At 42.4% G+C, this 14,279-nt stretch overlaps 1 protein-coding gene across 2 annotated transcripts in view; it reads left to right on the top strand.

Moving 5' to 3' along the window:
* The first annotated feature begins 2,547 nt into the window (after positions 1-2,547).
* The window catches only part of flrt1a (fibronectin leucine rich transmembrane protein 1a), a 71,728-nt gene continuing 59,996 nt past the window's right edge, over positions 2,548-14,279 (top strand). The window contains exon 1 of one of the 2 annotated variants that reach the window (XM_050041436.1): positions 2,548-3,124. The gene's annotated coding sequence lies outside the window, so the exon portion shown is untranslated. Of the gene's footprint in view, positions 3,129-14,279 lie in introns of both variants that reach the window. The other variant, XM_050041437.1, reaches the window with a different exon arrangement.

Genomic DNA, 14,279 nt, shown 5'->3' with positions numbered 1-14,279 from the left:
TCCATAAAGCTGAGCTCACCTTACTATATGGTTGTATAGCAGCTGTAAAAATTCAGTTGGCCTGCAGAGCCAGTGAAATGTGTGGAGCTGCCAGCATGGCTGCAGCAGTGACTGGGCCTGTCAATGACTTACATGCACAGAATGACACATGGCTCCTCTGATGGTTTGTATTTCCAGTGGCACACATCTAAGCAGTGTGCACATTCAGCTCCACACTGGTGTCACACAGTTTGCCACGGGCATGCACCTTTGATAAGCTACTGTGACAACTACAAACAAGCCTGCTTACCCAGCAACCGATAAATAAAAAACATCTGTCACAACATTTTCATGAAACAGTGGCATCTTGATGAAAAAGTTAATATCATTCAGATTAGGATTGTAAGGCTGCACATCCCTGTGCATATCACATGTCAAGGGAAGAGACAAGGCCTGTCATAGGGCTGAAAAGCAGCACCTTTCAAACATGGATGGATTACTGAATGGCCTACTGGGCACAGGCGCAGGCGCCCAAAGTGTCAGGGGCCCCCATGACCTTCACCTGCAAAATGTCACTCAAATTAACACTTAACAACGAGGAAGAGACTCAAAATGACCAGCCTGTTCTCATTCTGAGGTTGTCAAATACCTCTACTTTGTCAGCGATTTTGGTGTCAGTCACTGGCGCTAAAAGCTGCCTTTTCTGGTGATAGGATACGCCGCTGGGGCCGGGAGGTGTCATTTTGTAATGAGGTCGGATGGTACCTTTCGAGGTGTTATGATATGGTGCCTGTTGGCTGAACGGCGGTTGTATGATATGCCACATGACAGCATCAGTTTGAAACATTGACGGTAATGACGTAACATAAGGAGCTGGAAGGTCCCGATAGGGTGGGCAGGAGGGTGGTGGATGGGTCCAACAAACTCTTGACTTTCACCCAGGAGCCTGGTGTTCTCCCTCTGTATGATTGTAGAACCAAACCATGGTGTTTTTTTTTTTTTTTTAACCCTAACCACGTGCTTTTGTTGATGTCCCGGCGTTTGTTGCGACGTCCGGGAACGTCAGCAGCAGATGCAAGAGGGTACCTAGCGTGTAACATGTACAGCAGGTGTTAATGTCAATTGACATAGCGGCGATATGTGATGACGTGGGATGAAAAAGACACAAAACTACAAAGAGACGCACAACAACAAAAAAGAAGCAAAGCCAACGCAAAGTTTGTGTGTCCTGCTTCTTGCTCCTTTTGTACAGCACTTTGGTCATCATGAGTTGTTTTTAAATGTGCTTTCTAAATAAATTTGAGTTGAGTTGAGAGTTGAGTTCATAGGAGAGGTGGTGGGGCCCTTTGCATATCTGTGCCCAGGGGCCTATTGTCTCCAACAGGTTTAGTTGAGGTCACAGACTGCCTCGCCTTCCAGTCGAGCTTCATCTCTCACACTCGTGGAGTCCCTTCTGCTCTCTGTTCAGAGGGCTGAAGTTACCACTTTGCGCCTCTGTAACACTCAGATATTACAGTAATTGTTTCCCAGAGAAACACTGACATCATTTCTGATGCACACAAAATTACATCAAATGCACCGCGAGCACAAGAGTGCACGATGGCACAGGAAAATTTGGGTAGCTGCATTTTTCATTTTTCAAGGTCCTACTGAATCATTAATGTTGTACGCTGATGCTCTGCATTGTAATTACAGGAGCCACTGATCTTTGCTTACAGGTTTGCCTTTCATGTATTAAAAATTCCGCTTTTTTTAGACAAATCACGCCTGGCTTTTCATCTAACATGATCGAGGGACATAAAACAAAACTGTGGAGACAGCACATTTTCCATGTGAACATATATGGGAAGGGGAAGAGAGTCTAAAGCTGTGCCACACCTAATCACACCAGCTGATTCGTGGAAAGCTTTCACGTATTGGTTTTTGATGCACAGCTGAAAAGTAAGCAGCTGGTCTGGGCTCAGCCACACCGGTGGGATTCAGAACACTCGGCTCGGTTCCTCCCACGGAGAGCCGTGGTCCACATCACTCTGGGGACCGGAGCAGATGTCCAACCAATTTGAGGACCACTTTGAAAACGCTCGCCTGTCAAGGCTCGGAGTAACGGTGCCATGATTGGACAGAATCATAACCTGCCCAACATGCTGCATGGATCAGAGTGGAGCTCTAATTAAAAACAAAAAGCATCCATCAGTGTGACAAAGCGGGAGGGAGACTGAGAGCTGGCCAGAGCAAAATCTGAGGGGAAGTGTTGTTTTTACAAAATGCAACTGCACAGAGACTCCTGGTAATATTATCCATTCAGAGGGACTGATTGTAGACTAGAACACTGCAAGTATGTTTGGATAGATAGATATGCAGCACTGTCAGTGAATGTCAAGTTCCCAGTACAGTTAATGCACAGGGAACAGCTGAGTGAAAGAGAGACAGAATGGGAAATATGCACCGTGCCTCACTGTTATTCAAAGGACATATATAGAGGGAAGGCTTTCACAAATGTGTTCCAGCCTCCTCCTCCCTCTCCTTTAATCCTCTCCATCCTTTACGCCTCAGTCTTTCTCTCCTCTGCTCCTCTTCTCCAGCCTCAGCCGGCAGATTGAAGAGGTTTTTTTTTTCTCTTTCTCCTCTCTCTTTCAGAAAACAAAACAGCCTCTCCGGGGCAATTTTTTCAGCGCAAATAGCGGATACAGCTGAGAGCAAGCGCATTTTCTGCAAAGGTGCACGGATGAGCAAGCACGGACCGGTCCGGTGACTAATTGCCATAATAAGGCGCACAAGTTCGCCAGCGACTCAGGCACGTTTTATTCCTCCGTATTACCATGTAGCCAGTGCCGCAGCGGGGAGATAATCGGGCGGAGGGAGCAGTTACAGAGAGGAGACAGAGAGAGGGAGAGAAAGAGGAGGAGAGAAAGGAGCTGGCAGCACATGATCACACAAGGCTATCCAGTCACTGATCAACTGGAGCATTCATAATTGCGCTGGCGACAACATATGGGAATACAACAAGGCGAGATTGTGGTCACACCTGCTTTCTGGAGGACACCGGAGGACCCGTGCGTGGAAAGAAGAGCAAAAAAGGGCGGTCAAAATCTGAGGGGACTTTGCATCAAACAGAGGGAAAGCGTGGCATCCGAAGCGCCATCCGGTAGGTGAGCCTTGATTGATGTGCACGGACTGCCAATATGCTGTTCATCATCCGATCCGGCCAAAAAAAATAAAAATAAATAAATAAAGAAAACACCCCATCAGTGTTTTATTGCGCGTTATAACCCCCAACAAGTATTTGACACATATTTATCTTGTGTTTGAGGCTCGGTTCAAGGCATAATCAGGTCTGTCTGTGCAGCAGCACAACCGCCTCTTTGCCTCTTTGCAAATGCCAAACCACTTGATTGAGGAGACGTGTTTCAGTGAATAGCTGGCAGACACATTTATGAGCAGTGGATCGTGGTTCGAAGGCCCGGTCTGGATATAAATCCAAACAAAGGAGAAGACACAGTGTAAAAGCTACAGGGATTAGGCAGTGATGGGCATGCAGGAGGGGAAATAATGAAGCCACAAAATGTAAGTTTATAACTGGGATATGTCTTTGCAGTTATAATGTGCATTAAATTGAGCCTGCAACAATTAGAGCAATCAAAATAATGCATTTGAGAATTAGTGTGACTGTATATAAATCATATGTAGCCCTCTATTCTGGTTCAAGGCTGAAGGATGATTGTAAAGTTGGTGAGTTCTGGATAACCTGAACGCACACACACACACACACACACACACACACACACACACACACATACACACACCCCACCCCCACTGCTGGGTTTCCATTGACTTATCTGACTTGTGGACAGAATGACTGCATATAGGCCTATTACTCCTGCAGCAGTGCCTCCCACCATGGATGCCCATTAAATTGTCATTAAGTTGGTAAAACAGTTGGATGTAATAACACCGCGAGCTGAAATCAACACAACGTGCCGTAAATCTAAACATGCAGAATGGAAATATTGTGGTTGGGAGGAGGATCAGTCAGGGGAAGTGCTCGTGTGGAAGTGCACGGCTTGCTTCATGCACTCGTTGGGGCTGATTTAGAATAAAAATGGAGAAGAAGTCACATTTATAATAGTTGTGTAGCATCTTGCTGTGTGTCATCTGTGCAAAATTAAGCCTCTTTCATGTAAATGTTCTGTCAGGATCAACAATAGCTCTTTGAAGACTTCTGAGGAAACCAAATTTAAAACATTAGTGTCTGATTATGAGAGAATTTTGGGAAATGATGTTGAATAACCAGCCCAATCAACAGAGGAAAATGTTGGCATTGAACGTTTCTGGGAGCCACACATAAACTACATGTGTACATTTCATATGTATGCTTCTAAAGCAGCATGGTATACGAGCAAATTTGGGTGTTTTTAGTCACCTGTCACTGTGTTTCCACTGGAAATAGTGTCAAGAAAAGTAGTTGTTTTTTAGCGAGACATGGCTGCGTTTCCTGCTCGAATAGTGCCAGAGAAAGTAGTAGCTTTTTACCAAGACATCGCTGTGTATTCTGCCGTGATAGTGCCATGTAAAGTGGTTGTTTTTTAGTAAGACATTGCTGCATTTCCCACTGGGATAGTGCCATTAAGTAGTTTAGTTTTCTGACGGGATAGTGTCACGAAAAGCAGGTATTTTTCACTGAGACGTTGCTGTCTTTCCTGCTGTAATAGTGCCACAAAAAGCGGTTGCTTTTTACCAAGACATTGCCGTGTATTCTGCCATGATAGTGCCACATAAAGTGACTGCTTTTCACCGAGACGTGGTGCGTTTCCTGTTGGGATAGTGCCATGAAAAGTGTTTTTTTCCCCCAAGATATTGCTGTCTTTCCTGCCGGGATATTGCAATGAATAGCTGTTGCTTTTTACCAATACATCACCACAGTTATTGCTGTGATAGTGCCACTCAAGTGGTTGTTTTTTTTACCAAGACATTGCCACATTTCCTGCCAAGACGGTGCCACGAAAAGCGTCTATTTTTCACTGAGATGTTGCTGTCTTTCCTGGCAGAATAGTGCCACAAAAGCGAGTTTTTTACCAAGACATCGGCATGTTTTCTGCCGTGAGAGTGCCACAAAAGTTTGTTTTTTACCAAGACATTTGCTGCATTTCCTTCCAAGATAGTGACACAAAAAGCGGTCATTTTTTAGAGAGACATTACAGTGTTTCCTGCTGGGGTAGAGCCAAAAAAAAGCTGGTTATTTTAAGCCAAAACATGCTCTTTTTCTAACCATAACCAAATGGTATTTGTGTCCTAAATATAACCACATGTTAACCGCAGCATTGGTGAAATGTGAAGAATTGTAATGTGAGTACAAATGTAACATATCCATAGTTTGCAGAAATGTACAGTTCCAACAATTCTGGTGACTGGGTTGGACCCATCCAAGTACATGTAGTACTGTATATTCCAACAACATTTCCAATGCAATTCATTAAATAATCCCATATGCTGAATATCAGGATGAAGGTAGTTTTGGCGTGAGAAGCCTCTGGCAGAAGCCCCCAGAGGGGCACTTCACAGAGGCAAAACATATGAGGGACACTTACAAATAAGGAGCTGCGGAGGCTTGAGACATGCCTGCTGCAATAACTTGATCTAACCTGTGCACATGGCACACCAGCGATAGACAAACAGATGGCATCTCCAAAGGAATTCATCTTGTGAAAAGTTGGAAGAGATATTCTTGGGTGGACTACCCTCTGACTCGCTGGCACCGAGGCCTGCGTCTGGCAGTAATGATGATGGCAGTCATGGTGAATGGCCTCTCTGATTACATCGCTCACTTTTATGGCTTACCCACACCTTTAAAAAAAAATCCCTCCAAAAAAAATCTCTGTAGTTACACTCTAACTGTGTTGCTGCTGCGGAGTGTTGCTGAATTGATTTACATGGATTCATCATACATCAATTAATGTGCAAGCAATTGAGATTTGCAATTGGGTGACCAGCTCAAGTACAATGCAGCCTCTTCCTGTGCTATTAGATGATGGGTCATTATCATGATTGTTGAATAGTGTGGCTTTCAGATTCACTCGTTTGCAGAGCAGGTGCATTACAGTACAAGCTATTTGTAGTGTGAGGGTCTTTGTGTGGCTTTTCAGTGTGTTATTTGTTGATTTTGAGTTATTCGTAGTTACTGCGCGACCACATTAGAGCACGGGGTTATGGTTAATTTGGAGAGCACAATACTTTTATTGTCTGTCAGCGACTGTACGGCAGTCCTGCTGGATTTGTTAATGTTGCTGGTTTCCAGTTCTTTCGCTGTGTGGCTACAGATGCTAAACGTTTGTATGGCTGCAGCAGCACACAGCTGCCATGTTGATTACTTCATTGCATTAAAGAAAAAGAACATTTAAAATCAGTATGTTGTGTCAGATGATTAATGTCTTTGGTAAGCAGCTATGTAATAAGCAGGATAATGTATAGGGAGCCATTCATTATTGTGCTTCGCCTTGGGGCTTACTTTCGATAATGACCACCTCGCTGTAAGTGTGCCTTACTTGGCAACCTGTAGCAGATCAGAGACTCTTGTTGTTGCTGCCAGTGATAAGCCAGTCTGGAATCATTAGTGCTCGTTTCAATTGGCTGTGAATGCAAAGTAACATTACTTACTGACATTTGACTTATTCGGGTTATTGACGTTTGATGTCCACATCATTTTATCCTGATCTCTCACAGATTAGTCTCAGTACGTCACAGAACACCAACACGGCTGTTATGCAGAAGTCATTCAAAACAGGCAAGAGAGCGGTGCAGGATCAGCTGGCTGTGTCTCGTGTCGCCTTCCATCTTCACACCATCACAGCCTCGCCACAAAACACCCATTCAAAATCGAGTAGAAATGATGCAGTTTCAGCCCAGTCAAGCTAGCTGCCCCCAGCTACAGTACTTCTTTTTGCTCACAATGGGAATATGTGAACTTCCTGTCTATAAAACATAACAGCATAGCCATTATATTCATGACAGCACAGTCATTACAGGAATGACAGCCTTCCCGCTCCCCATTGTTGCCATTACAGCTGAAAAATTGATGGTTTGCAGTGTCTGTGCTGGGCAGTAGGTGGAAACCTGTCAGAACACACTTGAGGTGGACTGAGGAACAGAATTAAAGCAGACTCATGGAAATAAGTTCAGACTGATTTTGACGGAAAGCACCTATACTCGCTATTCACTCACACGCTTAATTGCAAGGTAAGTCATTCCAAGAGTGTTATTTTCAATGCCATAGTGGTAAAACAACGCTGATTACGGAGATGCATGAGTGCTAATTAGCACTGCTCAGTAACAAAATGGAAAATTTATGAGCATGTATTCAAATGATAGGTATAAAAAGGGACTGTTTGTCTTGAAGTAGAGCACAGTGAACACATAAGTGCTCTTCAGTAGCAGGGAAAATTGGAGAAATCTGAAATTATGTATGAAAAATAAAAGTTTTATGCTCAGTGTTGGGCTCGTTATAAACAAATCTAATTTATTACCCATTGCTCCTTACATTCTGATGAGTAATATCACTATACTTATTACTCCTTGCCAACACTAATTGGTTACATTAATCGTTGTATTACTTTTCTGTTACACCTCACAAAATTGGTCATTGCGTCCTTTCTCCTCATAAGTCACACCTCTCATGTGCCTCTGTCTGAATGTCAGGGTAATCTTCAGTAAGTGCAGCTAAGGCTAGATAGCTTGCAAATGAGTTTTTTTACTTGGGGATCTTTTGTTGCCTATGATCATTATTTTCCCAAGGATTTGTTTGAAAGACGTAGAGTCAATCGTGGTTATAGGCAACATTTCATCCACCCACAAGCTTCATTCTTTGACGCTGATATCCTGCAGCTGTCCTCGATTAAAATCCAGTTTTGGTTGTTTAGCCAGTGAGGGGCTACAGCCATCCTACGCGGCCGAGGAGGGTTCACCTTTGGTGGGTTGTAATTCCATGAGCTTCAGGCTGTTGGTCATTGTCTGAGTTTCAGGAGGTTTGAGGTCACGTTTTTTCGCAGTGGAAAGTGTCATAGTGCCACTACCTGGAACAACATGTTCTTGCCATCTTTCCCCCTGACAAAATCAAAGTAATGAGCGTAAGCGTTTCGATCTTCCAAACCCACTTGCTGCTGTGCTGTGCATTTACGAAAATCAATCCAGGATGTGATTGATTGTGGGGTTTCAAATCAGTAGAGGGTGACAACAAATGTAAAGTTTTTGGGGTAACTGTAATATCATTACAAGGGATGCACTGATTGTGAAATTCTGGGCTGATACCAGTACCAGTGTTTAAAATAACAATTTGACCGATAGCCGATACTGATACAAATAAATCTTCACTATAAAAAATAACTGTGGTAAAGTCATTCAGCCTGTATTACACTACCTTTGAATAGCGCAAATTAAATCATATACATTTATGAAACAACCTTTAATATAACCTTCTTTCACACGAAAAACATTTTTACTATACATACTGTAATTCCCTCTCAAATATCTACTTCATAATGCTGTGAAAACAATAAATTTCTACTTCAACTGTATTTATTCAAGTTTCTTACCAAAACCTACGTAATTTCACAAGATTCAATTCAAACACATCATGACAACGTTATAATTGAACTTCGCCCAATGCTCATTTTTACTAAATAGAGCTTGAATGCATCATAATGTAACCCAATGCAACCTCCATAAACTGTCACTAGTTAAATGCTGACGGCTATAAGCTAACGTTAACTAGCCCCCCTTGTTGATCACAGTGTAGCACTATCAGCATCCCGGGGAAGATTTCTGTTCATCCCAAACACATTTTCTATCGATCTCAGATGACAGGACGTTGTTAGTTTCGTGTGTTACTTTTTAGCCTGCGCAAAATTGATGTGACACAACAGAGAAACATCGCCCACCGCCAATGGTGAATGCCATCTTATTTGCTGATAGACCAATGGTACCGATGTTTGGCCGTTATATCGCTGTATTCCTAGTTGTAGCAACATATTTGTTTTTGGGGGAAACAGTATTACTGAAATTTTGTTAGTAATATTGTTACGTTACGCCCTAACACTGTTTATGCTGCAAAAGAAAATTGTATTTTTGGAGATCTTATTTCTGCAAAATGTCTGCGGGCACACACCAGCTTTTGTGGAATTTGTCATATTTTAACTGCATTTTGCATCCAACTGTTTGTGTTGTTTTAATGAAAGCCGCTCATGAGCCACTTGCCATTTGCGGCAGCAGGAACAGAAACACAGTCATCGTCTTCTCCAGTGAAAGCATTAGAGGGAGAAAGGAAAGGGAGGGCTTTCTGGAACCAGTGGGGCCTTTGGTGTTGGTACCCTTGCCACAGGCCTGCACTGAGCTGGACAGCCTCTATCTTTGGCCATGACCACAAATTAATTAGTTGTACATTTGCAGGGTAAACAGCACGTTGAACCACTGCTGACAAAACTGAGCTTCATTGGATCGGTGTTAGTCAGCTGGCCAGGAGACAAGAAAGGGGCAGCTTGTGACAGGATGTGTGTCTGTACCTCCAGCTAATGAAGCATCTCCATAGCCCATTCTCAGCTCACTCTCCTCTCGCAACCACCATCTTTTCCTTTTTCATGTTCTTTCTTTCTGATGATAAATACCTATTAATTTAATTTACATGTAAATGAAGCTGTACCATAATCTTTTGTGTGACTTTTTGAGCAGCCATTAGCGTATTTCATTGGAGAAGAGTTGGCAACGCTGTCTTTTGTGGATTTATCCAGACATTTATTGTAAACTTCCTGCCATCCTGTGCAGCAGACGCCTGAGTTTTACGAGTGCTATTTATTTGGCAGAGCGGGAATGGCGATATCAGCACATGCACTCAAAATCCTTCCAAGGCAAATAAAATACAAATGGACATGAATACATTTCCAATTGTTCCCTAATTGCTGTTGATTGTTGTAATGCTGATTGCAAATTAGCTGGAAATATGATATACTAATGAATCAGTAATAATCACCAGAAACGTCTAAATACTTTTGTGGTCTTCATTGCATTGTTGTGCAAGGCTATTCGCAAGAAAACAGCTTTGGTAAAAAAATAAAAATACTCCCAATCATGCACAGCAATGAAAGCCACCCGTTCTCTATACTGGCTTTATTTCTGCAGCCTTGCATGTAATTCAACAGCCACCTAAGACAAAATAAGTCTTTTCAGGTGCTCTGATGCATGAAATGGACATTCAAACATGTCATTTTACATGTCGTTCCCAAGAATCAGAATGTAATGAAGTCAAGCACTGAAAGCATTCAAATAGACCATAATGACCACACGTATTACACCTATTACACAATGCATGGGGTTCATTAGTGCTAATGTCACACTCACACAGTCTGTTTTGACATGAAAAGAGACACTTTATATCTGAGACTTTGAATCGATAGTCACATATTTTACACGCACGACTGAGAGAAAAACACAGTCCATCTATATTTGAACAGACTGAAATGGGTGTTCATAAACAGAGAATCAGTTCATTAAGATGTCACTGTGAAGGCAGTAAATACCAAAGCTTGTCAAGATAGTAAACCCCCCCACCCAAAACATGACATGGCTCCAAATTCATAAATTCATCCAGCCACACAACGAGGGAGAGACCATATCTTTGAATATTGAGTCAGTGCCACATGTTTATACCTTGTTTTGTACCTTTTTTTCAGAACTGGTCAGGTTGTTTGAAGCCAGAAGGGTCAGCTGATACTTCAGCTTCTTGTAGATATTGATGATGACGTTAGAGGAGCGTAGCTTACATTCAGCTTCCATGGAGGCATTGCAGCCTTTAGCCTAACAAAACGTATGACATACTCATACACCAGAGGTACTCATACACCAGAGGTACTCGTACACCAGAGGTACTCGTACACCAGAGATACTCGTACACCAGAGGTACTCGTACACCAGAGGTACTCGTATACTCGTACACCAGAGGTACTCGTACACCAGAGGTACTCGTACACCAGAGATACTCGTACACCAAATTTACTCGTACACCAGAGGTACTCATACACCAGAGGTACTCATACACCGGAGATACCCATACACCAGAGGTACTCATACACCAGAGGTACTCGTACACCAGAGATACTCATACACCAGAGATACTCATACACCAAAGGTACTCATACACCAAAGGTACTCATACACCAGAGATACTCATACACCAAAGGTACTCATACACCAAAGGTACTCGTACACCAGAGATACTCATACACCAGAGGTACTCGTACACCAGAGGTACTCATACACCAGAGATACTCATACACCAGAGGTACTCATACACCAGAGGTACTCATACACCAGAGGTACTCGTACACCAGAGATACTCATACACCAGAGGTACTCGTACACCAGAGGTACTCGTACACCATGATTTAGCAATATACAAATACTGAATATACTACTAATATTCAGTGTGACAAAATGTCTGATGTACTCATACACCAAAGGAACTTACTTATACACCAGTGGTAGTCGTACACCAGAGATACTCATACACTAAAGGTACTCATACACCAGAGGTACTCATACACCAGAGGTGCTCATACACCAGAGATACTCATACACCAGAGGTGCTCATACACCAGAGGTACTCATACACCAGAGATACTCATACACCAAAGGTGCTCATACACCAGAGGTACTCATACACCAGAGATACTCATACACCAGAGGTACTCGTACACCATGATTTAGCAATATACAAATACTGAATATACTACTAATATTCAGTGTGACAAAATGTCTGATGTACTCATACACCAGAGGTACCCATGTACCAGAGGTATTCATACACCAGAGGTACTTACTTATACACCAGGGGTACTCACACCGGAGGTACTCATACACCAGAGGTACTCATACACCAAAGGAACTTACTTATACACCCGAGGTACTCATACACCAAAGGTACTTATTTATACACCAGAGGTACACATACACCAGAGGTACTCATACACCAGAGGTACACATACACCAGAGGTACTCATACACCAGAGGTACACATACACCAGAGGTACTCATACACCAGAGGTACACATACACCAGAGGTACACATACACCAGAGGTACTCATACACCAGAGGTACTCATACACCAGAGATACTCATACACCAGAGGTGCTCATACACCAGAGGTACTCATACACCAGAGATACTCATACACCAGAGGTACACATACACCAGAGGTACTCATACACCAGACCTCGAAGTAATAAATGCTTAAATAGATAGCAGAAATTAAATGATAAATGGTTGTAATAGATAGCAAAAAGTAATAAATAGTATTAAATGACAGTCGTGAGGTGGTTAAAGGGTATTTGAGTTTATCTGGTTGTACCTGCTGTCACTTTAACAGCCGGTCCTACAGACTCTCTCATAGATCGTATCTATGAGATCACAGGCTTTGGTAAATATGCAAAAGACTTTGTTAAGTTCAAGCTCACATTCTAATATTGAATCTAAGCCAGTGCAGGTGCAAAGATGGAAGATTGACAATTTCATGATATCAGTAAAAAGACCAGACAGGAACTGCTCTCCCTCCCCTGCTATGCTTCAGTCTTGCTGTGTGTGCAGTGCATATCTTTCCCTGATTACATCAGCTGTGGTGCTGATATAACCATTTACTGTGGTTTGAGGCTAAAGAAACGCAGCTTCCTGCATTCATTTTGTCTTTTTGAGTATTTTGAATGTCTGCCATTTTTTACAGAACAAAAAAAAAAACTCTTGATGTCTCAGTCTTTTCAGAACAGTCGGTTTAATGCTGCGAGTAACTAATTTAACTATACTTTGGCTGTGCATGCAGAGTGACCGGTTCATCTGTAGATGAAAGCTCCGTGCAGATGAAAGCTGTGCGAGGATACGGGGTTGTCACTGCATTGACGTTGTCCAATATGTGGCTTTATATTTAAAAGTGGCATGCTAGAGTCCGTGAGTTGAATGTGCAATAACAATAGTTGTGGGAACAGACATCAATAGCTTGAAGCGGCTTGTGAGAGCGTACTGAGCTGGAATAAAATCACAATTCTTCTGTCTCAAAAGAGCCTGTGTTGCTCTACCACAGGCAATATTATTTTCCTCCTTCATACATTACATTGCTATCTTGAGAAACAAAAAAAGAAAAGAAAAAAGAAGCAAACTACATCTTCACTCAATTTTCATTTGTCCTTCATTTTAGGAGCAGGCTCTGGGTATGTTGATGCAGGAGATGTAACGTTGATCATATTCGACACGGTAAATCAGACCTTCTGCCTGCTTGTTGGTGCTCGGTTCTCCCATCGGAAATATGTTCTTCTGGCATGTGAACTTAATTTGCTCTATCCTACGCATTCATACTTACAAAAAGTTGAGCCCTCATGCTTTAAAAATATGTAGCTCATAACCTTTTCAATACAACATGGAACACTTCTACTGTATGCAATTATTATTATTTTTTTTCTGAGTATAATTCCTTAGTATATAATCACCAGAAAATAGAAATCATTGTGTTTCGTTAGAACGAGCCATTTATATTTATATAGGAAGCAGGTTCTTGTCTGTGGAGATCATCATGTTGCCGCCATAGAAAAATGGCCACTGTGACGTCACCCATTGGTTTGTGGCCTCCTGTTTTGAAACCTCAAGTCTGGCATTTTGGCTGTCGCCATCTTGGTGTTTTGGAGTCAGAAGTGACCATATTTGGGTGAGAGGCAGGAGCTGTGGAGGAGCGAAGGGTGGATCTGTCTGAGAACCCGAGGACACTATCGGTAGAGAGCCTGTCACTTAAAGCGGCCACGTCCTTAATTATGTGTAATTTTAAGCCTTATTAAAATGTAAATGGGTGAGTTATATAAAAATTCATACCTGTAAAGTTGTCACGAATGTTGAAATTAGCCATAGAGACCAAAATTGTTTTTTGTACCAGGCTGTAAACATGGTTGTTTCTGCTGTAAAGTGGGGGTCTATAGGGATTTAACTGGCATCTGAAGCCAGCCTCAAGTGGCCATTCAAGAACTGCAGTTTTTGGCCATTCCGTGATTGCTTCATTTTTCAGCCCAAAAGGTTGCTGCTTGTTGCGCTGCCATGTTTCTACAGTAGCCCAGAATGGACAAAACAGACCTCTCTGGATATTTCAGCTCCCAGTAAAAAAACCCTGAACAACTAACACTGAAGGAATTCAAACCAGGAGAAGTTTCAGCTGGTTGCAATCTGCAGTCCTCACCGATTGATGCCACTAAATCCCCCTAAATCTGCTCCTTTAAATTATATGTAGCTC

This window comes from Epinephelus moara, chromosome 3, assembly GCF_006386435.1.
Source record: "Epinephelus moara isolate mb chromosome 3, YSFRI_EMoa_1.0, whole genome shotgun sequence".
Lineage (NCBI taxonomy): Eukaryota > Metazoa > Chordata > Actinopteri > Perciformes > Serranidae > Epinephelus > Epinephelus moara.
This window is presented reverse-complemented; position numbering and strand designations above follow the sequence as displayed.